Source organism: Leucoraja erinacea, chromosome 5 (assembly GCF_028641065.1).
Source record: "Leucoraja erinacea ecotype New England chromosome 5, Leri_hhj_1, whole genome shotgun sequence".
Lineage (NCBI taxonomy): Eukaryota > Metazoa > Chordata > Chondrichthyes > Rajiformes > Rajidae > Leucoraja > Leucoraja erinaceus.
Window position 1 is genome coordinate 60685410 of NC_073381.1, and position 26948 is coordinate 60712357.

Sequence of the window (26948 nt, forward strand, 5' to 3'; positions counted from 1 at the left end):
TTCCACAGATACTGCCTGACTTGCTAAGTAGTTCCTTCACTTTCTCCTTTTACCTCATTTGCACCCAGTAGCTCTGGAGTTAAACTTTCCAGTTTATTGATGCGCTAATCTCTGGTTTGATTGATATTGAATTGGTAGACGCATGTTACATTGGAAATTACTACCTTATTTACACAGTCACAATATCATGGAACATTTTTATTTGAAACAAAGTTAAATATTAATTCTGAGCAAGTGCTGAATGGAAGTTCATGGTATCTAGACCTAACCATTCAGGAACATTTCAGACTGTTCCACTGCGAGATAGAAAGAAGATGAGATCATCTTTAATGATTTTTATCTGAGTGCACTTTCAACGAAAGATTCTATTATGTAGAAACATTGGAATGTTGGAAAATATGAGCAGTCGCATGATATTTAATCTATAGAGCTGATCCCTCATTTGGTTAAATCATTGCTGATTTGGTCTGGTGCAGCAATTCCAACACACAGGAATGCAAGAGGCTGCAGATAGTTGGTGTTCTCTGCCTGGTCAATCACAGGCACAGTCTACCACTATCTCAAAAGTCAGTATCTATCATCAAGAGCCATACTTTTCTTTTGCTGCTACCATTGGGCAGGAATTAAATGTGCCAGAGGTCTCTCACCTCCAGGTTTAGGAACAGTTATCTTCCAGCAGCCATTAGGTTCTTGAATTGACCTGCACATCCCTAATCCTACTTCAGCAATAGAACACCACGGACAAACTCTTAGACTACCATGGCCCTTCTGCCCCCCGAGTCCATGACAACGAGAGTCACCCTGTACACTAGCACTATCCTATATGCTAGGGACAATTTACAATTTTTCAGAAGCCAATTAACCTACAATCTTGCACATCTTTAGAATATGGTAGGAAACTGAAGCACCCGGAGAAACCAACGGAGTCACAAGGATAAACTCCATACAGACAGCACCCGTAGTCAGAATCAAACCCAGATATCTGGTGCTGTAAGACAGTAGCTCTACTGCTGCGCCACTGTGCTTCCCTCAGTCATTTCCTTACTTGCTACATTCTAGAGAATAAAACCTCAGCTTGTATGAACCTATTTTTTTCACCCAAATTAACTTTATTCCTCAAATATTTCAAATTAAGTTGAGTCTATTATCAATGCAAATATAGAGATACAGGTACAATGAAAATCTTGCTTGAAGCAGCATAGCACGCACATAGATTCAGAGAACACACGAGAACAGTGCAGGAGACGTTCCTTAGTGTTCTGTTGTTGAGGTATGTTTAGTCGAGGTTTATGTAGGTGGATTTAAAAACCTGATGGTTGTAGCAAAGTTGGTGTCCCTGAACCCAGTGGTGTGTGACTTCATGCTTATGCCCAATGGTGGCAATGAGGAGAGGGCATTGCCCAGATAATGGTGCTCTTTAATGATAGACATTACCTGAGACATCTTGAGGCAGTGCTTCCAATGGTTGGGAGGTCTTTGCATTGGAATTGCCACACGAGGTCATGACGCAAACTATCAGGATAATTTATGCAGTACATACTGTATATAGAAGTTTGTAAGAGTATTTGGTGACATCCTGAATCTTACATAGTTTAGTTTATTGCCACATGTACCAAGGTATTGAGAAAAGCTTTTGTTGCATGCTAACCGGTCAGTGGAAAAACAAAGCATGATTACAATCGAGTCATTCACAGTGTATAGATACTTAATAAGGGAATAATATTTAGTGCAAGATAAAGCAGGTAAAGTCCGATCAAAGATAGTTCGATGGAGTCCGATGAGGTAGATAGTAGTTCAGGAATGCTCTCTAGTTGTGGTGGGATGGTTCAGTTGCCTGATAGCAGCTGGGAACAAACTGTCTCTGAATCTGGAGGTGTGCATTCTTATACTTCTATACCTTTAGCCCAATGGGAGAGGGGGGAAGAGGGAACGGCCAGGGTGCAACTCGTCCTTGATTATCTCTTTAAATCTCTTTAAACTTTGAGAAAAGTTTATATTTTCAAGAGGGAGTTAGATTTAGCACTAAGGGTTAAAGGTAGCAAGGGATGTGGGGGGAAAAAGCAGGAACAGGGTACTGATTTTAGATGATCTTATTGAATGGTGGTGCTGGCTCGAAGGGCCGAATGGCCTCCTCCTGCACACCTATTTTTCTATGTTTGTTTTTCTTCTATATAGAGGAAATACAAAACAGCACATGACTTTCTTTACATCCACAGCATTTTCCAGTCTATATATTCATAGTGTTGTCAAGTCTATACATTTTTAGAGTCATCATGTTAATACATTATGTGCAAAGTGCCAATGTCACTCAGGTAACCTCTTTGAACAATATATCATTCACATGTTTATGTGCCTGTTTCATTGTACCCAGCCCCTCAGAGTTTATTGGTGGCAGGACCTTAGATTACAGTCCATGCGCACAAACCCTTTGCATTAGCTGCATCAAGCTGTAGTGTGTCCCTCAGCACGTACTCCTGCAGCCTGGAATGTGCCAGGCAGTAGGATTTACTTACAGACATCTCATTGCACTGAAAAACCAACAGGTTTGAGCAAACCAAAGTGAGTCTTTAACCGAGTCGACAATCTTCCAACAGTACTTAATATTTATCTTACACAAACTCTGCTTATTATATAACTCAGCATTCAAGTATGATCCTGAAAATCGATGCTATTTTCACTATAAGACTAATATATGCTTTTTAGGATGTGGTGTTGGATACTTCAACTATGCTTTTATTAGAGCTGTGTAAGACAAAATATGAAAACAAATTATAGTTGATGTGTATGATATTGTGCAACACGGCTATAATAATATAATAATTAAGTGTTCAGTTCCAAATTGACTGCAACACATTGTCAGTTGATTGTAAATGTTATACAGTTGACAGGTTTATTGCTGTGGGAGGTTTAGCTGGTTTCAAATATTGCCTTTCTGGTTATCTTTTCAGTCTTACTGGTTTCCATAGTTCCACTGGCAACACAATTGAAGTAATCTTGCAGAGGTTTGTGTTGCAATCTCTGGATTCACGCTTCCATTGCCAATGTGTACGTGCCTTTGTTACTTCGAACAAAATAGCTGTGTGATATATTTGCTGTACTGCGTTTTATCAGGGTGCCCAGTGTCTTGTTCATTTGGAATTGCAGCCCTTCATAGCCAGGAAAGAATCCAGCAGCTGTTGGAGTTACAATCTAAGATCCTGTCTAAAATGATTCCCTGTGTAGCCTGGCTAACTAAGATTTATGGAAATTAAAGTTCGATGAAAATCTGAGGAGTGCTTTAGATTTTGTTGTTGCAAGTTGCTCTCTCCATGTTCTTTCCTTGATATTTAGATTGATCACACCTATTCTTGTTTCACTACATATCTTCGCAATTAGTTTTAATCTGAGACTAGAATAAAGCCTTTCACAATAGTGTCTGTTTCGTTTAGTTCAGAGATACAGCGTGGAAACAGGCCATTCGGCCCACTGAGTCCGCACCGACCAGCGATTGCATGTACACTAATCTACACACCCTCCCCATTGGATCGCAACCTTGTCGTGTTTGGGGAGCTTGTGTCTCAGTGACCCCTCGAACTATGCCAGCGGGAGATTCGTCTCCTGTTAGGGTCTCCTATGCTGGACAGGTCGAAGGGTAGAGACGAGACGAAGAGCGATCCACTGGTCCTCCAGGTTGGAGGTTGAGCACAGGGCTAACAACCCTGTCTCGTAAAACAATTATGTTATGGAAACAGCAACTGAAGGAATCAACACTACTGAGTGGACCTTTGTTGCTGCCCTACATGCCAGGAGGCATAATAGGCAGTAAGTAAGTAAGTAAGTAAGTAATCCACACACCAGGGGAAATGTACAGAAGCCATTAACCTACAAACCTGCACATCTTTGGAGTGTGGGAGTAAACTGGAGGACCAGGAGAAAACCCACATGGTCACAGGGACAATGTACAAACTCCATACAGACAACACCCGCGTGGTCAGGATCAAACCCAGGTCTCTGGTGCTGTAAGGCATCAACTCTACCACAGCCCCATTGTACCACCCCATATCTGCTTTAACAGTGCTAAGACAACGGTCAATTTCCTTAAAATATTGAACTTGTTCTTGGTTCCATTAAATAAAACACCATAATCTTTGGAATTTAGAAACATAGAAACATAGAAAATAGGTGCAGGAGGGGGCCATTCGGCCCTTCGAGCCTGCACCGCAATTCAATATGATCATGGCTGATCATCCAACTTAGTATCCTGTACCTGCCTTCTCTCCATACCCCCTGATCCCATTAGCCACAAGGGCCACATCTAACTCCCTCTTAAATATAGCCAATGAACTGGCCTCAACTACCTTCTGTGGCAGAGAATTCCAGAGATTCACCACTCTCTGTGTGAAAAATGTTTTCCTCATCTCGGTCCTAAAAGATTTCCCCCTTATCCTTAAACTGTTCTGGACTTCCCCAACATCGGGAACAATCTTCCTGCATGTAGCCTGTCCAACCCCTTAAGAATTTTGTAAGTTTCTATAAGATCCCCCCTCAATATTCTAAATTCTAGCGAGTACAAGCTGAGTCTATCCAGTCTTTCTTCATATGAAAGTCCTGACATCCCAGGAATCAGTCTGGTGAACTTTCTCTGTGCTCCCTCTATGGCAAGAATGTCTTTCCTCAGATTAGGAGATCAAAACTGTACGCAATACTCCAGGTGTGGTCTCACCAAGACACCAAGAAATTTAGGGCAGAGGGTGAGATTATTTGCCCCACATGTCCATGTCAACGAAAAAATGACTCTAAAATGAAGTTAACCACAATTATCTATTTTTGATCGTCTTGCAGATTAATTAATTCTTATTCACATATTTTTTTAATTGTCTTTATATTGAGCAATGTTTCCATTTCCATTTTTCCCCTCTTTTAGTGCACTTCTTGCTTAACTGTTAAAAAATATTTCATTAATTTCTTAATGAGCTTATGGAAAGTAATATACTTTAGTGGTTGATACTTACCTTAACTAGATGTGCTTAATTAGATCTGCAGGACTTTTGCATGGATCATATGAGGGATAAATGCAAGGGTAAAACTGTGTCCAGCTCATTAATTAAACAAGTTTCAAGATTTACTGAGTAAACTAGTTTCTTGTCAAAACCTGGAACTGATTGCACTTAAGAAACTTAAGGTTTAAGGACATAAGGTTGCTCAGCTAATTAAATGCTCCCCAGCTCAATGGCACCTAATTTCATTGTATGATCACAGTCTGCAAAGAAAGACGTGACAATGCCATGGGAGTACTGGTGCCTTCAGCTTACACCCGTTTCATGCAACACAGTGGCTTGAATATCACCTCTCATCATTGTCGCTGGAAACTTCCATCTAATGCCATTGTGCGAGTTTGATCACTACTTGTGCAGTGGTCGTTCAATGGGGTGGATTTTACTGGACTTGGCCCAAGACCTATAATTAGTTCTCATCATCATACAATCTGCTCTTACTCAATCCAGATGCAGAGGGTTGAACAGTTTGGGATCCTCACCATCAAGTGGGGCATTAGGACTGGATTGAAACTGGGCATTTGGTAGTGTAAAGTCTGAAGAATGGTCTCAATCTGAAATGTCACAAATTCCTTTTCTCCTGAGATGCTGCCTGACCGGCTGAGTTACTCCAGCATTTTGTGTCTATCTTCGGTAAAAACCAGCATCTGCAGTTCCTTCCTACACAGTGTAATGGAGAATCTGCCCATGTGGTCCTGCTGGACTTTGACAAATAGTCACAATTTTTTAATATATTTTAAATGTCTGACATTCAGAAATTATTCAAAACCTTAAAATAGTAAACAATATTTATTTTAAATAAGTAACAATAATTAAAATACTGTTCTAGTCAAATTTGAATCTAAAACTATTTTTATTTTCATTGATGGAAAATGCAGAAGAGCACAGAACCTTAAGTGAAAACTCAATTAAAAAATAAATTTCCTTCCCTTTTGCCTCCCAATTTAATGACGTAGGATCCCATTGATAGGGTCTTGGATCTGGTCATGTATGTCATGGTGCAGGATCTGAGTGGCAAAATCCTGGACTCAGCACACACATAAAGGCTTGGGACTTGTTATAGAGTCATATAGTCATAGTCACACAGTGATACAGCATTGAAACAGGCCCTTTGGCCCAACTTGCCACGAGCTTTCTCGTGGCAAGTTGAGTTTTCTCCGAGCTCTTTGGTTTCCTTCCACACTTTAAGTTTTCTGGTGTTTAGTAAAAGCTAATTATATTAATTACATTGCAAGTGTCTGTCAATCATAGAAGAGCACTGAAGACCAGCTTGAGGCACCTTTGCATCACTTAGTTCTGATTTAATGTGTTGTGAAGGGAGAAATAAATTCTGGAAGCAAAACTGAAGGGTTGGAAATTAATTTAATTACCTCAATTTGACACATTGTAGAAAAGCTCATGATTACTATTTAAGGATCAAAATACACTTTAACAAATATCTTACTATTTAAAACCTTAACCTTAATTTCATTCACCTCAAATAAATATGTTACCAAATTCTATGTAGTTTCAAGTGAAGGGAAGGCATTAGAATGATGAGCAGGTGGCATAACCTTCCCATTATTGATGATGACATCAAAATATACTTAGTACATATATGACAAACAACAAATAAATGATGACTAAATCAGAATCAAATATGAATCAGAAAAAAATGCACATTTATGGTTCTTAAAGCACAAGTATGTCAGAATTATAGTTCCCAGAAAATTATTCATCCTTTTACAGAAGCTTAAAAAATAATGAAAATGGGGTAAAAAACTTGACACTTATCTGCTTTAGTTCACTTTAAAGATGAAGCTTCTAATTGTAGCTGATTGATATTGACACTATAAGAGCTACAAACCATTCAAAGCTGACTGCATGGGATTGGTCAGAGCTTAAAATGATCCCAGACAAAGATAAATTGAGTCAAAAGAACATGACAACACGGTAAGTTCCGCTTCTCCGATCTGACTGACTCTATTGGGCTGCTATTCCTTTCCAAAGATTTAGTGACTGTGACAAACCCGGTGTCAGTTTTCACAGATCTGCTCTTAAAGGTCTAATGCTCATTACGTCTGAAAAACCCATAATTGCAGCTGCAATGTTTGGAAATGTTTTGATAAATTGCGAATAATCATGGTTGTTCAATTGCTCACCTGGCTTATAGCAGAACGATCATGCTACTTCTGCATGTTAAATTAATTTTTTTTAAAGATTACAATGTTTATTTTGTTCAAGGTATGATCTGAAATTATTAGTATTTTATGACATTTTAAAATATGATAATGATTAATTAAAATAATAGCTAATGTTAGAGTGCAAAAAAATCCTGTCATAGTTCTGAATATTGGAGCATTAAAATATACTCAAGTGATGCGATCCAATGGAGTAATTTGAAATACGTCCAAGTATTGTTTAAGGGCAATTTAACTGTGCTGGAAAATGTGTGTTAAACATGTCAGCTAGTCAGCCTAAACTTGTGTTGCTCAAAGCAAAACCGCTTTCAAAAATTAATCCATCCTGATACAAACCTGGCTGAGATTGTTTTACTCAGTTTATACCATTTTGTGTTCACTTCAATAATCAACTATAGAATACTGGCAACAGATAATCTGCATCATTATGAGTTTGGGATTTCCTAAATACTGCTGAAGATGTTTTGGCAGTCTTATAGAATGCATTCACTGCAGCAAGGAGGACCAGTGGTGGATAGAGTGAATGGCAGAGTGGTTAATACAAAGCCATCAATGTGAACTGCTTTGCCCTAGATGACATTAAGCCTTTTATGTGAGATCAGAGCTGCAGTCATCCAGAAAAAGGAAACACATCCTGAGTGTTATTGGAGCGGCACTCTTGTAGACAAGTGGAGAATATTCTTTCTTGTTGCTGAAGCTTCACTCATCTAGACAAATGGAGGATGTTCTTTGCACTCCTGACTTGTGCTTTTCTAAAGGTGGAAAGCCAGTACCTGAGTCCATCACTGCAGAGCACCTGGCCCTGGAACATAATTTTGCAGTCACGGTAATCGTGTACTTGTTCAGTTATGTTTCAGGTTAAAAATGATCCTCGGGCTGTTGATGGTGAGGGTTACTTTGTTTATTAATTCACAGGATGTGAACAACACTGTTGATTCTGCCATTTATCATCTATCCATAATTGCCCTGAGCTGAAGAGGCAATTAAGAGTTAACTACATTGCTGGAGTTTAGAGAGGGGGGGCAAAATTAACTTCCCTGAAGAATGAGTCATGATGGGTTTTAATAAGAATTCCAGTTCTTTCATGATCACCAATAATAATGATTTTTTTAAATTTTTGTTTAATTTATTTAACTGACTTTAATGCATCCAGGTGCTGTAGTGGAATTTGTTACCAGATCCCCAGATTGTAAATCCAGGTCTCTGGATTACTAAACCACACCAGAGGTGCTGTTGAATATCAGGGATAAATGACAGGAAACTTTCATTTTGCAGAAAGTGCTGATTGCCAATTAATAGCCGAGCCTGAATGCTGATCTATTTTTGTGGTATATTGGCATGGAATCTATAATTTCCTCAGACATGTTATTGGTATGTGCAGTATAAAAATCATTACCTATGGCTAAAAGAAAATACATTTCATTTGCAGTGGTGCAAATTCCTTTTCATACTTAGGCAAATTATATTAAACTGTCAGGTCAAATTATTGCAATATTTCAGAGGCAAATAGTTTATAGCTAAAATAAATTGATTTTAAATAAAAAAAAATATAGCATTATATTAAATAATATGCCTGTGGTTACAAAATAATGCAATATCCAAGAATATTTCAGGAATTGGCTGCAAATCGCTATCCATGGTTAACAATTCCAGAGTTCTAGAAAACCCATCATTTGATAAGGTGACAACTACAGAGAAATTGAATGTCATCCAAACAACCTTCAAAAGATTTCCTTTTAAATGGGGTGCTGGAAGGACATATTAAGGAGTAAGAAATGCTGAACCGTGTGTTTAGATGATTAATCACAAAACTAACCCACTTGGCCAATTGAAATATTATGTAATGCTAGTTTGCAGCTAAAGAAAATTCAGAATGTATAACTTTGGTGACTAATAAATACTGTATGGTATTAAAATCTCTAAGGTGAAGTCTAGCACGTCCACTGCAGTTGCTAATACAATCCACAATTCTATTAATTGAAGGCATATTCAATAGAATGGAACCTTGAAACATCATTTTAGAGCTCTTACTCATGTAAGGGGGAGTTAAAGTAATTAGCAAATGAGAAATCAGATAGGTACTTTCCCCTGCAACCACAGGAGATGCAACACCTGTCCATTTACCTCCTCCCTCGACTGTCTTTTCAAGTGAAGCAGAGGTTCACTTGTACCTCCTCTAACCTCATCTACTGTATCTGCTGTGACATGTGTGGACTAATATATATTGGCAAAACCAAGCGCAGGCTCAGCGAATGTTTCGCTGAACACCTCTGCTCAGTCCGCCTAAATGTACCTGATCTCCTGGTTGCTAAACACTTTAACTCCCCCTCCCATTCCCACACTAACCTTTCTGTTCTGGGCCTCCTCCATTGTCAGAGTGAGGTCCAGCGCGAATTGGAGGAACAGCACCTCCTATTTCGCTTGGGCAGCTCACACCCCTTGCGGTATGAATATTGACTTCTCTAACTTCAAATAACCCTTGCTTTACCTCTCTCTCCATCCCCCTCCTTCCCAGTTCTCCGACTAGTCTGACTGTCCCCAATTACATTTTGTTGTTTGCTTTGTTGTCAATTTCTCCAAGCTAACAATGACATTTCTACATTTCCTTTAATCCAAATCTCTTTTAATGTCTCGTTTTTACACCTTATCCCTCCTCGTCTCTGTGTCTCCCTCTCCCCTAACTCTCAGACTGAAGAAGGGTCTCGACCCAAGCCATCACCCATTCCTTCTATCCAGAGATACTGCCTGGCCCACTGACTTACTCCAGCATGTTGTGCCTATCTTTGGATTGATTTTATATCATGCTATTTCAACAAAAGGTGATAGCGTTTTGTTTACTTACAGTGTGTAAAATTGAAAATGATGATATACTTTTAGCCATATGCCTTACTATCTTGTTCTTTAGTTCACTTTAAATTTTTGCCTTGGCAAATTCTTGTTAAATGTTTTTCCATTATCGTTAATTACTTATTGTTTTTCTTTTGCAAAGAAGCGATAATGTCATGGATATCTGTCTGCCAGTCTCTACTTCACGAGTTTATCAATGAATCTGAATTCCTGATGGGCAAAGCTCTGTTCCAGAAATATGTACACAACAAATTCCAAGCCCAACATGCACTGCCTCAATTTCTTTAACAAACTAGATTCTGGATACTAATAATTAATGAGGCCGATTTTGAATCTCATTTCTCTGATTTGTCTTTTTCTCCAAGGGTCAAATTGTTTTGCACATTTTAATTAGGCGTGCAGTTTTTTTTTGTTGAGTGTTCTATGTGATCTAACAAAAATGGTTCCATTGCATTTGTCAAAAGAATCTATTTCTTAAGGAGTTGTACAGGGCCCTGGTGAGACCACACCTGGAGTATTGTATGCAATTTTGGTCTCCTAATTTGAGGAAGGATATTATTGCTATTGTGGGAGTGCAGCACAGGTTCACCAGGTTAATTCCCAGGATGGCGGGAATGACATATGATGAAAGAATGGGTCAACTGGGCTTCTATTCACTGGAATTTAGAAGGATGAGAGGTGATCTTATAGAAACATACAAAATTCTTAAAGGATTGAACAGGCTAGATGCAGGAAAAATGTTCCCGATGTTGGAGGAGTCCAGAACCAGGGGCCACAGTTTAAGAATAAGGGGTAGGCCATTTAGAACTGAGATGAGGAAAAACTTCTTCACCCACAGAGTTGTGAATCTGTGGAATTCCCTGTCACAGAAGGCAGTGAAGGCCAATTCACTGGGTGTTTTCATGAGAGTCAGATTTAGCTCTTAGGGCTAAGGGAATTAAGGGATATGGGGAAAAAGCAGGAATGGGGTACTGATTTTAGATAATCATATTGAATGGTGATGCTGGCTCGAAGGGCCAAATGGCCTACTCGTGCACCTATTTTTCAATATTTCTATGTTTTTAAGAATGCTTACTCTTTCAGGTGTAATTGCAAGCCATTCAATTTGATTATTTCTTTAGGATTTAAGAGATATTATTGTCTGTATTGATACATTGTGAACAATCAATTATGTTAGATATAAGTGCGAGCCTGCAAGGGGATCTCTTAAATAGACGAAGAAGGAAAAAAGTATTTTGGCACTACATATAACATTGCTTAATAAACATGAATCCACTGAATTGAAATGCACTTTTTTAAGAATGATTTTATGGATTAATTAAATTGTTATTTGTGTTCATAGTAAGAGTAAGAACATAGACCACTACAGCACAGGAACAGGTCCTTTGTGCCAAACATGCTGCTGAGCTGAACTGACCTCATCTGCCTGCAGTATGCAATTATTTTCTTCTTGTTATCTCTTCTTGCACATGGCCATATGTTCAGGAGTTTATTGCCCTGTGACTTAAAATGATTTTATATTTAGGAAGGAGATGTGTAGCTCAATCTGTTGATTTCATACCTGCAGTTTTAAAGAATTCACAGCCTTGAGATGTAATCTTACCTAGATTGTCTAAATGATCTTTATGTTTCAGTGGCTAAATAATGAACATCTTGAAGTTTCTTCATAAATGTCCGTCTTCATCATAAGGCCCCATGTCACTTGCTAAGGAATTCATCCAGTTTCATTCCATTAATTTCCATTGGATGAAGTAGGAGAAATCCTAAAATGAGATCTTCAGTTGATTTGTCAGATTCCATGGTGAAAAATGAAGATTTGCTTCACTCTCATTTCAAAAAGATCTGTGATCCTCTGGCAAGCCATGAAAGTTGGCACAAATGTGTAATATCATTTCAAGCAGGAATTTTCAGTATTGTTCCACTATGCACATATCAGGAGTTTCTGAAAGAGTAATTTACCTGCTTTAAAAGACCAGAGACTGGATTATGTCACACAGTAGCTTGGCAAAGATTACTACTCTAATCTAATCCAATTTTATTCTCTCCGTATTATTATCAATAGCCCCCAGATTCTACCACTTGCCGACATACAAGGGGCAAATTACAGCAGCAATTAACCTCCAAATCTGGTTGCATGTTCACAGGGAGAACATGCAATCTCTACTTGGACAGCTCCCGAGGTCAGGATTGAACCTGTTTCTCTTGTGCTGCGAGACAGCAGCTCCACAAGTTGCGCCACTGTGCTGCCTCCCATCCTGCAACTATGCATTGTCTTTCAAGTATACACCCTCGTGTGATTTAAATGTGGCTTCTGCCTGTACCACCCTATCAGGCAATGAGCTCCAGATCCTAACCACCCCCTGAGAGAAAATATTTTAATTCATCTCTCCTCTATTCACTTATGTCTACCACTTTAAATCTATACCTCCTCCTCTGAGGGGAATAGGTCATTCCTTATAATTAAGTCCACTCTCAGCCTGCGCTTGTTCAAGATAAATTGTTCCCGATGTTGGGGAAGTCCAGAACAAGGGGTCACATTTTAAGGATAAGGGGGAAATCTTTTAGGACCGAGATGAGGAAAATATTTTTCACACAGAGAGTAGTGAATCTCTGGAACTCTCTGCCACAGAAGGTAGTTGAGGCCAGTTCATTGGCTATATTTAAGAGGGAGTTAGATGTGGCCCTTGTGGCTAAAGGGATCAGGGGGTATGGAGAGAAGGCGGGTACAGGATACTGAGTTGGATGATCAGCCATGATCATATTTAATGGCGGTGCAGGCTCGAAGGGCCGAATGGCCTACTCCTGCACCTATTTTCTATGTTTCTATAACCGTGGCTTTGTCCAAACATGTCTCTCAAATACAATTTTCCCATCCTGGCAACATTTAAAAATATCCATTCCACACTCCCCATTATAATAAAATACACATCACAAGAGATTTATTGTTGATCATTTTTGGTTCATTAAAACTTCCCCAATATTGCTCCATCTGGCATAACTTCTTTATAAATGTATCCTGGACAATTTTTAATCATCACAGCACAAAGTTGATAATGTTCAGAATTTTAAATAGACAGAATTTTTATGTAGCAATTTTATAATTGTACTCTTCACATAAAAACATTTCAGCACCGCATTTTTCATTGAAAGCATTTTAATCTGTAGCTTATGTATATGTGTCATCTGCACTGACTGTAGTTTATAGTATATGTGTCATCTGCACCCACATTGAACTCTGCTGTCGGTTTGGGAGTAGGTTCATTATTAAAAAGCAGAAATTTCCTGGGCTAGACAACTTGTTTATAAGGGTACAAGGGTGACTGTCACTGTTCAGTATTGTCTTTTGGTCACGATGCCAATGTCCAAATTAAAAAAAAAATCAAAGGTAGATCACTTCACCTGCAGTTCAACAGAAGTCAGACAAGGTCAAAAGACCCAATTGTGTCTTGAGAAACTGATTTTCTTCTTTCTCTCAAACTCAGTGTGTGTGTGCATGATATGCAATGATTAATTTTGAAGACATTGCTTTTGTAGCTACTTGGTTAAAACCAAAGGGGAACATTCAGCCCACTACACCCCAGTAATGGTAATGGAATCTTAAATACCAAAGACACGGCTTGTAGAAACCATTAGTAATTGCTGAAGTTATATTGTGAGCATAGTATTATGCAAGCCTAAAGGTGTGGACTTCTTTGTGTTGATTGGAACTAGAGAGGCTCACTTAATGGTAGAGTAAGTAAAGCAGCACTTCCTGACTGATCAATTCAAAGATAATGGTGAAACCCAAGCCACAGCCTCTTTCTATCCCAGCAGGAGAACTAAATAGATATCTGGGAAGCCAAATGTTGAATGTGGCCTTTGGCAAGTAATGTCCACCATCAAGTGGTTAACCTTCGTACAAGGTGTATGCATTGTCTGCTAACTACAAGGAGATTAAACCAACAGCAACTTGCTACCACCCAACGGAGTATAAGCTATTTGACAAGGCACTGAAACTCAGAGCCTACTGTTATATTTACACCCCTGCAGCAGAATAGTGTGCCTTTTTCTGCAGTGTATCACTGAAGCAAATACACAATTTGCAGACAAATAGCAAGTTTCTAATTGCATGTTAACTTAGTTGAACAGATTGCAAGAAATGACAAATACAGGATAAGTAGAAACAAGAATGTAGAAAGTTTACAAAAACAAAATGCAGATACATTTTCAAAGTGTTGCAGAGAAAAGGTATGTTCCATGTGGGCCACCTGGAAAAGAAATCAGGCAGTTGACACTCACTTATTGACTATATTAAAAGATAGTAAATAGCAGAGTGCTTTGTCTTTTTTCCTAAGTGTTTTCACACAGCTTAGGTGAAACAGCAACTTTGTTTTCCAAACCTCTACTCAGTGAATTTGATAACAGTGCCATTATCTAGCTATGATCTGCCAATATGAGAATGATTTATTACAAAATATGTTGCTTTTCCAATAACTTTCTTTGTCACGTACGAGCTTACATTTTAATATACATTTGGTGATTTTTGCTAAATAGTTTAAGCACTTTTGAGTTAAACATCAGGTGGGAAATGGCCTCAAAATAATAAGATAGTTTAACTCACAAAGCCATCTTGGTAAAGGAATTGGAGCCAATGCAAGATTACTACTTCAAGCACCTGAAGCATATGTTGAGGCCTCACAACATTTTGAAAGGGAAAACTTAAAATAATGACCTCTCCAACAATGATCAGTTGTGTAGACGTAAATTAGGCTTTAACATTGATTTTAGATAGGCACGGGGACATGCAGAGAATGGACAGATATTGATCATGTCAGGCAGAGGAAATTTCATAATCTTGGTATTACGTTTAGTACAGACATTGTAGGCTAAAGAGTCTATTCCTGTCCTGTACTGTTCTATCTTCTACATTCAAATGCTATTTAAATAGATACCCACCACTTAAAGGAATACCTACATTTGGTACAGTAGGTGAGAGAATTTTTAAAGCACAATCTTTTCAAACACTCAAGTTACATTTATCTTTGAAGATATCTCTTTTAATACTATTTTGTTGCACTTTGTTGAACAATAATTGCTTACTCTGGCCATAAGAACATATGAAGATAGAAACAGTAGGCCATTTTGCCCTGTTATTCAATGAGATCATGGCTGATTTGCCCTTTGGCTTCTTATACCGCAGACACAAGGAAATAACGATGCTGGTTTACAAAAGAAACACCAATTCACCAAGTGTTGAAGTAACCCAACAGGTCAGACAGCATCTTTGGAGGACATTTTGGGTCGGGATATTTCTTCAGACTGATTGTAGTGGGGGTTGGTGGGGGGGGGGGTATTCTGTTTGGACTTCTTCCATTGCACTCAATTCCTTGATGTTTCAAAAATTCACCTATTCCCTCTTAATTACTCTAAGGGTCCAAGGTAGAGAGTTCCAGGGATTCACCACCCTCTGTCAGAAGATGTTGCTATGCACCTCAGTTTTCAAAGGCCACCCCCAAAACCAGTAACAAAGTTCCCTCTTTTGAGATTTTTCCACTGTTGGAAACATCTCAACATCTGTCCCGTCATGTCCTCTAAGGTTCTAATATGTTTCAAGACAATAACCCCTCATTCTTCTGAACTCCAAAGAATTTAAATTTAAGTTTAGAATTTAGTGGACAACCCTCTCATCCCAGGATTTGGCTTGGTGAATTAGACTGCCTCCAATGACAATATATCCTTTCTTCGATAAAGGGAACAAAACTGTGCTCAGAATGCCAAGCATGGCAGCACCAGTACGCTGCACAATTGTAACAATGCTTCCCTATTGTTAAACTCCAACCCTCTTTCAGTAATATCCCATTGCCTTCCTAACCATTTGCTGCACCAGCCTGCTATCATGAAATGATTCAAGCATCAGAACTATTTCTACAATCAGACATATTATAAATAGAGGAGCAACCCCTGGCTTTGAACATGGAATCTTTTTATACCACAGTTTAAATGGGATTCAGTGACATTCCATGTGAAAACTGACTGTGTGGTCCATAAATCTAATGTTTTCATGCTTTGATGTCCCCCAGACTGGCCTTTGGCTATAGGTCCAGCAACTTTAAGAATAAGTTTACAACACATCAAAGTAAGTGAAACAAAATAGCCCCGGGCAGCCTCCGTAATAACAGGTAACTTTTCATTAGTAAACATAAACAACCGAAAAAGAAAATAATATGAGTAGCTACCTGGAATTGGAATTTGGGCAGTTTGAGGCACGTAAAATCAGGTTTATTTATGTTTCAAGAATATACTTTCTGACTTTTTTTGTGAAATGGTGAACAGTTTGTACAAAGAAAATAAAATTATGGAGATTATTTAATCTTCCAGAAACAAATATATAACTCTGTACAGAATGGAGACAAAGTGAGTAAAGATCCTAGAATATTGAGCAAAACACTAATATCTGTCCCGTCATGTCCTCTAAGGTTCTAATATGTTTCAAGACAATAACCCCTCATTCTTCTGAACTCCAAAGAATTTAAATTTAAGTTTAGAATTTAGAGGACTACCCTCTCACTAAAATGTTTTAGCAGGATTCTATACACATCCTTCCAAGCCTACAAATGCACAACTTCTGTACAGCCTACATACTGAGTGATTGGAGGGCTACATGTATGTGCTGAGGGTATGAGATTCGAATGGGTAAGGAGTCGAGATGGTTGATGTTCTTGTACAGAAAGATGTGCTAGAGGGAAAAGACTGAAAGAAATTAGGCAAATATTACCTTCAACTGCTAGAACACATTGGACATTTTGGTTATTATAAGTTGACAAGTTATAGGAACAGGATTAGGCCATTTCACCCATCAAGTCTACTCCACTATTCATTCATGGCTGATCTATCTCTCCCTCCCAACCCCATTCTCCTGGCTTCTCCCCATAACATCTGACACCCATACTAAACAAGAATATATCAATCGCCACCTTAAAAATATCCATTGACGACCTCCACAGCCTTCTGTGGCAATGAATTCCACAGATTCATCACCTTTATACCGAAAAACATTTTTCACACAGAGAGTGGTGAATCTCTGGAACTCTCTGCCACAGAAGGTAGTTGAGGCCAGTTCATTGGCTATATTTAAAAGGGAGTTAGATGTGGCCCTTGTGGCTAAAGAGATCAGGGGGTATGGAGATAAGGCAGGTACCGGATACTGAGTTGGATGATCAGCCATGATCATATTGAATGGCGGTGCAGGTTCGAAGGGCTAAATGGCCTACTCCTGCACCTATTTTCTAAGTTTCTATGTTCCTATGTTTACCTGGTTACTTGGAATGAACATTCTACTGCTTTTGGAATACATTTATTTTGAGTTCTCTAGCAAAAGGGAAACATATACATTATTGAGATTTATCCCATTCACCCCATTGAGATTTATCACATTTTCCCATCAACCTGCCCTAATCGTATGCACTTTTTCTCTATCCTTCCAGAAAAAAATGCCTATACTTTCCACAGCTGAAAAATCCGAGTAAAGGCTTTTGACAAAGTACCCCATAATGGATCAACGAATAAGGTCAGAGGGTGTAAAATCAGGGAACAAGTAACAGAATAGGTGACTAGCTGGCCACAAGGTAGAACTCGGATGGACTGTTATGTTCCACAAGGATTAATGCTGGTGCCACTGCTGTTCACAATTTGCATTGATAATTTCAACAATTAAATCAAAAGTAACATTTCTAAATTTATGGATGATGCTGAACTCAAGGGAGGACATTAAAACAATTATAAGAGCGCCGTAGTAAAGTTGCAGAAGGAACAACTAATTGGCAGATGAGTTTCAGTTCAGATAAATATAAAGTCATGTTTTTTTTAGTAGGATTCTATACACGTCCTTCCAAGCCTACAAATGCACAACTTCTGTACAGCCTGCATATACAAATTACAATTTCAGATACTGGTGGGATGGATTTACTGACTGCTAAGAGGTTGCAGGCATCTTCTGCCACTTGGGAATTCTGGCTGCAATTCTGACTTGCGAACTGCTCTGGATATGAACAGTTCTCAGGAATGGAAATCAGTTGTAACCTGGGGATATCCTATATTTATATGTGGTGATAACTAAAGCAAAGAAGACTGTACATGATGAGCAATGTTCACTGAATTGGGAGAGGCAAAGAGCTTTCATTAAGTTAGATTCTCGGGCCAATGTCTAATTTAATGTAGATGAAGAAAGCCAACATTACAAGACTATTAACATCAACAAGGGATTGTACTTGTCTGCCAAGCTAGTTTATGGGGTAACATCATCACACAAATATTTCTTATTCCACACTGTAATGGAAACGATGCTGCGTGGGGCTTTGTTTGTGCAATCAGGCTGTGTTTGTCATCATTGCACCAGCCATGGAGAAAAAAACTGTTGCATATTTTAGAAAGTGTTCAGAAGAATTCATCAACACACTGTCAACCTTAAAATGCATTCATGAAGTGGAAATTATTTATTTGGTTCTGTGAGCGGTTGGAAATCGGCTGACGCCAGATAAAAAGTTGAACACAAAGGACATTATGAGAGCCAGAAAATTGGAAAAGATCACTGAGCTCTAGAAATTTCCAAGGATGATTCAATACTATGCTAGATTTATACCTGACCTTTGCCACAGTGTTGGCTCTATTTTACATATGTTGAAAGAATGGCAACTGGCGACTGTTTGAAAATGATCTGTGAAATGACTGGATAGATTCGGCTTGTACTCGCTAGAATTTAGAAGATTGAGGGGGGATCTTATAGAAACTTACAAAATTCTTAAGGGGTTGGACAGGCTAGATGCAGGAAGATTGTTCCCGATGTTGGGGAAGTACAGAACAAGGGGTCACAGTTTAAGGATAAGGGGGAAATCTTTTAGGACCGAGATGTGAAAAACATTTTTCACACAGAGAGTGGTGAATCTCTGGAATTCTCTGCCACAGAATGAAGTTGAGGCCAGTTCATTGGCTATATTTAAGAGGGAGTTAGATGTGGCCCTTGTGGCTAAAGGGATCGGGGAGTATGGAGAGAAGGCAGGTACAGGATACTGAGTTGGATGATCAGCCATGATCATATTGAATGGTGGTGCAGGCTTGAAGGGCCGAATGGCCTACTCCTGCACCTGTTTACTATGTTTCTATGAAAAATATTTGACCTGTTCAAACCAAGCCTCTACAGTGAATCGTCTTTCGGGCAATGTGAAAACATTCGAGCACCAAAACCTACTTACGATGCTCTTACCATCAACTTGGAGCAGAGATTTGCCATGTCATGGACAGTGGCCATAAGAAGCCTTTTGCTCATGCACCACGCACACTGACTAAACTGCTCTGAATGGAAAGGAGGCATATTACTGAAAGAATTACAAAGGAAAATCACAGAACTTCTCTGTGGCAGTGACCAGAAGACATGGTTTCCAGAGCAATAGGCTGTTGGTCCAACATTATTAAAAATATAGATGAACAAGCCAGTAGAAATGCATTATATATACCAAGATTGCAGAACACAATGTCCTAGGCACCAGTGACCTATAATTCTCTCCTATATGTCCATATATGTTGTGAATTAATGAACAGCCATACACAATGGGCCAGAGTAAAGGATTAGGGCCATGCACCACCACAGAATGCATAATGGACAAATTAAGATCTTCTGGAAGAGGTCATAGAATATTGATCAACAGTTTAGATCTGAACTGAACTGAACTTTATTTATAGAACACTTTAAAAACAACCACTGTTGCAACAAAGTGCTGTACATGACTATTCATAAACATAAAACAAAACATATACAAACATTAAAAGATAGTAAAATCAATAAAAAAACAATAGAAACACTAAAACAGGAGCAAAGTCTCATGCAGGGTCGAAAGCCAAGGAATAGAAAAGGGTTTTAAGACTAGTTTTGAAAATGGACAGTGAAGGGGCCTGTCTAATGTGCAAAGGTAGAGTGTTCCATAGTGTCGGAGCAGCAACAGAGAAGGCTCTATCCCCTCTGAGCTTCCGCTTTGACCTCGGTACCTCCAGGAGCAGCTGATCAGCTGACCTGAGGCACCAAGCAGGAATGTAGGGATGAAGCAGCTCAGAGAGGTAAGGCGGGGCGAGCCCATTTAAAGATTTAAAAACAAATAAAATAATTTTAAAATTAACTCTAAAGTACACAGGGAGCCAGTGGAGGGAGGCCAGAATAGGCGTTATGTGCTCCCTCTTACGTGTTCCAGTTAAAAGGTGAGCAGCAGCATTCTGAACCAACTGGAGACGTGCAAGGGAAGATTGGCTAACTCCAAAATAAAGTGCGTTACAGTAATCCAGCCGAGACGTGATGAAGGCATGGATTACTGTTTCAAAATGCTGTCGTTCAAGAATGGGCTTCACCTTTGCCAGCTGCCTTAAATGAAAAGAAGATGGACTTAACTACCGCGCCTATTTGACGATCTAATTTAAAATCACTGTCCATCTTAAAACCCAAGTTTAAAACTGTTGGCTTCACATACAGTGCCAAGGGACCCAAGTCAACAGGGGGAGGTTCACGGGAGCCATTGGGACCAAACACTATCACTTCTGTTTTCTTTTCATTAAAATTAAAAAAGTTTAGGGCCATCCAGGATTTAATGTCATCAAGACATAACAGAAGTGGTTTGACTGAGAAAACATCTTTCTTCTTCAGCGGCACATATATCTGACTATCATCAGCATAACAATGAAAAGAGATGCCATGCTTTCTAAGAATGGAACCCAGAGGAAGTAAGTACAGTGAGAAAAGCAGGGGCCATAAAATTGAGCCCTGTGGAACCCCATATGACAGAGGAGTGGAGGAGGAACCAGCAAGGCTTACACACATAGATCACTTGAGTTTCAATTTTTGTTACTGATCAGTATTAAATGGAGAGGCACAAAGATTAAACTGCATGGTAAATGAGGTAGTGAAAAATCAAATTGTACAACACTAATTGACTATCCCCAAGAAACATTGATTGCAGGATTTCTTTGAAGTTATAAAACAACGCTACACATATATATATATATATATAATGCATGGAACACTTGGAGATTTCTACAACCCCAAATAGGAATGAAATAAAGGAATAACAACAGACCAAATAGAATAAGAACCATGTTATAAACTGCAAAGAAAATGCTGGAATTAGGAATATGATGGACATAGCACGCCTTGAAGAAATGAGACTCCGACTAATAGATAAATATGACCAATTCTTAAGGAGTTGGACTCCTTTCATCGACTTTTTGGAATCGTGTGATGCAGCGGTACCGTAAAGATTGCTGATTTCAGTTCATGACGCGGATAGATCTACATCTCCGAATACAGATTTGAAAAATTCTCTTTTAAGGGGCCTTCTCTTCTATTTCTACTTTCCACTTTCTCTCTTTCTTTTTTTATTTTTTATATACACACTTCACGTTTTTCTACTCTCTACCATCTATTTTTCCACTTTTTCCTCTTTCTATTGTTTTCTTTTTCTTGTCTTGCTTACTTCCTTCTCATAACATAAAACTAGAGGTTGTACATAGAATGGATTACGGTATTACATAGTTGGCACCTAAAATTAGGTTCCACTGTACTGTTTTGTACTGTATTAACTTCTAATAAAATAAACAAACCCCCAAAAAAAAAAATTGTTGCAGTTGGCATACTGAGACCTTTTTGCTGTTCCAAATAACAAAGATGGGAGATTGACAACATTTGGAAACTCACATTTCTAAGATTTATCTCATGAAGATTTGTAGGAAATTCAGGGTAATCCACATGGACCACATAATCCAGAAAAGCAAAGAAAGTTGAGATTAAAGACTTTCCAAAGGGAACCTGATAATCGTTCATCGGAAGTCAACACGTGATATTTCTGCCAAAAAATCAGTGTGAAACATCATTGAGTCCAGGGAAGGATAGTATTCCTGTAACATCAGTGAGTTCAACAAAAGTTACACAGCATGGCCAAAACGACCACTGGGAATGGGAAAGTTGTAAAGATGTTAAATCAGTGTATGTTTTCTTTTCTTAAAACAAGGAATTATTCTAACATATAATATTGGCTGGCAATCATAATTCTTGCTTTCAGTTTCTCAACTCTTTAAGTAATTTGTCATTTGGCTATCTGCTCTCTGGGCTGCAACAATATATGGGAAAAGTTACAGAGTCAGTCGGTGAAGAGCACTGTAAAAATGTATACATCATGTGCCTTATGTGTAGGTACTGTTTGTGCTCTCTGCAATGGACTTTGCTAAGAATCCACTGAGCACACATACTTTATATCACATGGTTGTTTGCAGAAGCTGATTAGTTACTGCATTTCAATGCTTGTTAAAAAAAATAGCTTGAATCGGATACAGCTGATAAATTGATACATAAAGCTCCAGAATTCTCAATCTGTAAGACTAATTAAATTTATTATGGAACCACCTAGGTTTCATTTCTATCAGATTTATTAGATTCTTAAATAAGGGAGGCATGGACTAGTATTAATAGTGTAGATCGTGACTTTAACAAATAGTATGAAAATGCTGAAAGCAAAATACCTGCCTGCTTTACATTTCTCCTATTTTATCTCACACACTTCTATCTGATTGGGTCTTTAGAATGAACAATTGCAAAAAGGAGGTAGGAAAGAACTGCAGATGCTGGTTTATACCGAAGAATGCCACAAAATGCTGGTGTAACTCAACGGCCAAGGCAGCATCTCCACAGAAAAAAAATGGGTGACGTCTTGGGACAGAACCCTTCTTCAGACTTCTTCAGACTTCAGATTCAGTATAAAAGGGCACCAATATAAGTTCATAAGTGATAGGAGCAGAATTAGGTCATTTGGTCCATCAAGTCTACGCTGCCATTCAATCTTAGCTGATCTTCCCCTCTCAACCCCATTCTCCTGCCTTCTCCCCATACCCCCTGACTACAGATTCACCACCCTCTGACTAACACAATTCTTCCTCTTCTCCTTTCAAAAGGATTGTCCTTTTATTCTGTGGCTATGACCTCTTGTCCTAGACTCTGTGGAAACATCTACTCTCTCCAGGCCTTTCACTATTCGGTAAGTTTCAATGAGGTTCCCACTCATCCTTCTAAACTTGAGCGAGTAGAGGCCCAGCACCGTCAAACGTGCATCATAGCTTAACCCACTCATTCCTGGGATCATTCTCGTAAACCTCCTCTTGACCCTCTCCAGTAGCAGCACCAGCTCATCCTTCCACATATATGCTTATATATATGCAAACGCGACACAGCACCCAAGATCAGGATTGAACCTGAGTCTCTGACATTGTGGGGCAGCAGCTCCACCAGCGCAGCTGTTAAAACATTTACACTATTTGCCAGGAATCTCAGTGATAATTTGCAAAAATTGTACCAAATGATCAGAAGAACTCTTCTTCGAAAATTATCTCATTAAAAATCCAAAAGACGACTGTTTGTGAAACTGGAAAATGAAGAAGTGGGAAGGGAGGAATGTGAATTGGCACCGAAAGAGTAAAATTAAACACGAAATGTGGAGTGTTTTTGAATTTTGATTTGTATATTATTTGATTTGGATATTATTTAATTATCACTGTATTCTGGTAATAGCATGTTTATTTTGAAAGCAGAAACAATTTTGCTGTAAGATCAACAGTTTAGACTGATTTGGAGAGGCATCAGAATTTTAACACAATTGCTCATTCGTCATATTAAATCACTCCTTTGGCACCAATTGACTGGTTAAACAAGGCAAATTGAACATGGTGAGGCAATATTTTGGTGTTTCAGAGATTTATTAATTCTTCTGTTGTAATATATCCCTTTTTCTCATACTCCAAGCTGGTATCAATCAATGGTAGTGATTTGGCTTGAAAATACACACCATTACAGTATTAAATTTTAGCAAGAAAACCTCTAACGGGCCTGTCCCACTTTCACGACCTAATTCACGACCTCTGCCGAGTTCGCTCTTGACTCATACTCGCAGCATGGTCGTCACGAGGTCGTAGGAGGTCGTAGGTAGGTCGTAGGTAGGTCGTGATGCTAGTCCTAGGTACTCGTGACATCAAGTAGGTCGGGGCGTTTTTCTAGCCTGATGAAAAATGTCCGTCCACGAGTAAAAAAAGGTCGTGAATTAGGTCGTGAAAGTGGGACAGGCCCTTAAGAATGCAACATCTGAAGAGTAGAAGCGAGGTCACCACCATCACTGCTTCAGCAATCTCCATAAAAACAAAAATCGAAAACTAAACAACTATCACAGTAATATTGATATAAACTTTTATCATCCCAATATGAGCATCATAATTATCATTCCATTACTGCCAGGAATAATGTTCTTTACAATAAACAGTTTAAGGCTTTAAAATATACAAAAATGGAAAGCTTTTTACGCATTATAAACTTGTTTGCCATTTTAATTAGTTCAAAATGTTTGCAATCTGCACAGATTATTGTGAGGCTCCAACTGACTGATTTAATTGTGATATCTTTCTTGCTATTCCTGTTATTTTCTACAAATATAGTTTTGAACTCTTGTCAAGGAGAGAATGGGTTTCTCATGATCAACATGGTGAGCATTAAACTTTACTTTACACTATTGAGACTATTCAAGAGAGAATATATCTCTTAGGGCTAACAGAATCAAGCGATATGGGGAGAAAGCAAAAACGGAGTACTGATTCTGGATGATCAGCCATGATCATATTGAATAGGTCGAAGGGCTGAATGGCCTACTCCTGTACCTGTTTTCTATATTTTTATGATACAGTGCAGAAACAGCCCACTGAGTTGTGCCAACCAGCGATTCCAGTACACTAACGTTATCCTACTAGGGACAATCTCTAATTTAGCTGAAGCTAATTAACCTACAAACCTGTACATCATTGGGATGTGAGTGGAAACTGGAGTACCCGGAGAAAACCTACGGAATTACAGGGAGCACATACAAACTCTAACAACATCACCTGTAGTCTGGATTGAACCCAGGTCCCTGGCGCTGTAAGGTAGCAACTCTACTACTGCCCCACCGTGCATCACTGTGCTGCCCCTGTGCTGCCACAGTACAGCTTACTTTAAAATGTCAATGTGCATTGCTGCTCTCCTATGATTTACATATTACTAAACAATGAGTCTGTCTCTGAAAGGTGTTGAGCTGCAAAGGTAGCACTTGCTTTTCTACCATTCTATTTTTTTCCAGTTAATCCTCCTTAATTTTATCATCCTGAATATCTTAAACTACACCTGAGATAGTTGCCTCCAATGTGGTAGGGGACCAAGGAGCCTGCTTTCATGGACCCAGTGGTTGCAGATATTCTAACTCAATACTTTTTACTTTAAGGCTTCAAGTGAGGATCCTTGGCAAATTATTGTCCAACCATGAGTTTCTCTCCCTACTCGGGTATTTTGAACTTCCACCTCCACCCATTATTCATAGAATTCTTGTGGCGCAGTGGTAGAGTCTTACAGCATCAGAGACCCAGGTTCGATCCGTTTGTACGTCCTCCCTGTGACCGGGTTTTCTATGGATGCTCCGGTTTCCTCCCACATGCCAAAGACGTGCAGGTTTGTAGTTTAATTGGCTTCTGTAAATTACCCCAAATGTGTAGCATAGAACTTGTGTAGGGTAATTGCTGGTTGGCATGGACTCAATGGGTCAAAGAGCCCATTTCCATGCTGTATCTCTAAACTAAACCAAACTCACACACGGGGCAAAGGAAGTCCTCGTCTTGTCGAAAGTCTTCCTGAAGCCCTCTAGGTCTAAACTGCCTGGTGTACTTTTGTATGACTTGGTTATACTCATGTATAGTATTATTTGACTGGATAGAATACAATCAAAGTTTCTCTCTATCTCAGTACACAATAATACACCAATACAGATATAAATAAGGAGAACTAATTGTAGACATGCCTCATGTTCTACAAACAAAACTTGCTAGTGCCAGAAAGGAAAGATTTATACCATGACTGTTGATATCTAAATCTTCTCCATGTGCCATGAATGGATGAGCATGTGATTAATGTTTAAAACGGCATCATTTAAGAACTGAAAAATTATGAAAAATGTGGTTAATTAATGAATCTGACATTTGATTACTAATCTTTATATTTTCCTCAGTAAATAACATCTTTCAGGTTAAAGCAACAGTTTTAATATGTGATTGAATCTCCCATAGTAAAAGAACAGAGTAACAGGGGATACAACCAGGAGATAGCTTCATAGCCCACACCTTGCTTCTTCAGGCTTTGCTTTGTTTCTGGATTAAGCTGAAAGCCTTTTAAACCTCCTTCCATTTATTTTGGTTACCTGAAAGTGAGTGATTAACGTATTGTAATCCCAACTTCCTACGGATACTTTTTGTCTTAGTTGCAGCAGTCTTGTTTTGTCTCTTGGTGGTGTTGCCTCATAACTTCTATGAATGAAAAAGGGGAAGGGTATAATATCTAGAGGCACAAGCCACTGCAGATAAAAAACGGGCGGTACGGTGGCCTAGCGGTAGAGCTACTGCCTTACAACGCCAGAGACCCGGGTTCAATCCTGACTACGGGCGCATGTCTGTACAGAGTTTGTACGTTCGCCCCGTGACCTGCATGGATTTTCTCCAAGATCTTCAATTTACTCCCACAAAGATGTATATGTTTGTGCATTGTTCAAGAAGGAACTGCAGATGCTGGAAAATCGATGGTAGACAAAAATGCTGGAGAAACCCACCGGGTGCGGCAGCATCTATGGAGCGAAGGAAATAGGCAACGTTATGGGCCAAAACACTTCTTCAGACACTTTGTACATTAATTGGCTTGGTGTAAAAAATTGTCCCCAGTAGGATAGTGTTAATGTGCTGATCAGAGTGGACTCAGTGGGCCGAAGGGCCTGTTTTCGTGCTGTATCTCTAAACTAAACTAAACTAAACTAAACTAAAGATGCAT

At 39.0% G+C, this 26948-nt stretch overlaps 1 long non-coding RNA gene across 2 annotated transcripts in view; it reads right to left on the bottom strand.

Annotated features, from left to right (window-relative positions):
- LOC129697320 (uncharacterized) overlaps positions 1–26948 on the bottom strand; it is a 90455-nt gene that overhangs the window by 46679 nt on the left and 16828 nt on the right. The window contains exon 1 of one of the 2 annotated variants that reach the window (XR_008723494.1): positions 6880–7156. The exons of the other annotated variant lie outside the window; for it this stretch is intronic. This is a non-coding gene — a long non-coding RNA (uncharacterized LOC129697320). Of the gene's footprint in view, positions 1–6879; positions 7157–26948 lie in introns of those variants that run through there. 2 annotated transcript variants of the gene reach the window in all.